Source organism: Galeopterus variegatus, unplaced genomic scaffold (genome assembly GCF_000696425.1).
Source record: "Galeopterus variegatus unplaced genomic scaffold, G_variegatus-3.0.2 Scaffold70558, whole genome shotgun sequence".
Taxonomy (NCBI): Eukaryota; Metazoa; Chordata; class Mammalia; order Dermoptera; family Cynocephalidae; genus Galeopterus; species Galeopterus variegatus.
Genome location: NW_007796669.1, coordinates 1 through 1,388, shown reverse-complemented (window position 1 = coordinate 1,388; position 1,388 = coordinate 1). Strand labels below are relative to the sequence as shown.

The following is a 1,388-nucleotide window of genomic DNA, read 5'->3' as shown; positions in this document are numbered from 1 at the left end:
AATAGATTAAAGGTATGGAATGTCATCAAATTACTACTGTATGCAGAAGCTCATTAAACAGGTCTTCTGAAAGAGGTCTTTTTGAGAATACAAGTTTTTCTAAAATGGATTTAAGTTATAGAAAGGAATTCTGAGATCAAAAATAAAGTAAATAATGGAGAATACTATGTCAAGATTAATATCAAAAATACTCATAAAGTTCAAATGTTTTCTGTAAGAGAATAATAAATAAACAGGACTAAAGGTACAACTAGTAAATCTGGGCAATGGATATATGTGATTTCCTTATTACAACTTTTCTATAAATTAGTAACTATATCAAAACAAGTTACACTCCCCACCTCCCCCAACCCACAAAAAGTCTTCTGTGGCACCATGCCAGAGTGCTTAAATATTTTTTGGTGCAACTGATTACATTAAGGCTTTTAGGGAACATTATATTTTGCCTTCTTCCTTTCTAAATTTTATCCTATTATTTGTCCACTCAGTAAATATAGGGAAAAATGCCACGAAAAGTTCATTTATATTCCATATGCAACTAAATTCAATTTAAATGGAAAAATCAAACTGCTTTTATTTCCAACATCTAAAATCACAACATACACAATGAATAGAGCACTGAAAAGATTACCTTTTCTTTTTCTGTTGCCACCAGGGAAATGGCCAGACCCATCCTGAAAGATTTTAAAAGCTTTTATTAGACTTTACTCCTAAAGCATAGAAGCTTAAAAAGAGAGAGAAAGAAATTACAGCCATACCTTTCAGCTCTTCCTACTCTACCAATTCGATGTACATAGTTTTGCTTTTCATCAGGCAGGGTGACATTTATAACTGTAAATAAAAACAATTATTACCAATTGCCATTAGTTTCTAAATTTTGCAAACATGTTAGACGGCTTTACTTTAGATTCCATAAAACTCAAACTGCAGGCATAAAAAATTTCTTTTTACCATAAGGAACACCATGGATATCAATTCCTCTGGCAGCTACATCTGTGCAAATCAAGAATCTTACATCTCCTTTCTAAAGAGAACAAAGAAAAGAGAAAGGAATTTGTTAGTACATACACTAAAAAATAAAAACAAATTCTATCAACGAAATGATACCTCAAATAACTAAAATGTTGCTATCAGAATAGAGGTCCAGATACTCATAATTTACTGACCAAGTCTTGAAGTTTTACATTATGATCTGCTGAAACATGACAAAGTGAATAAATCAATGACTAAATTCATTCTTGCTTTTCTTTTTCTTACATCAAAGATATTTAACTGCTAAAATTTGACTTTATCTTTAGAAATCCTTAATCTTTAAAAATATCTTTAAAGGCCGGCCCGGTGGCGCACTGCGCTAGTGCGCCGCTTGGGAAGTGCGGCTGCGCTCCCGC

The 1,388-nt window shown here is 32.5% G+C and overlaps 1 long non-coding RNA gene across 1 annotated transcript; it reads right to left on the bottom strand.

Moving 5' to 3' along the window:
* Positions 1–622: 622 nt before the first annotated feature.
* LOC103584623 lies at positions 623–1,058 on the bottom strand. Its single transcript, XR_550001.1, has 3 exons — positions 952–1,058; positions 759–831; positions 623–674 (listed from the first exon to the last, which is right to left on the bottom strand). It is a non-coding gene; the product is annotated as an uncharacterized LOC103584623 (long non-coding RNA).
* Positions 1,059–1,388: the final 330 nt, after the last annotated feature.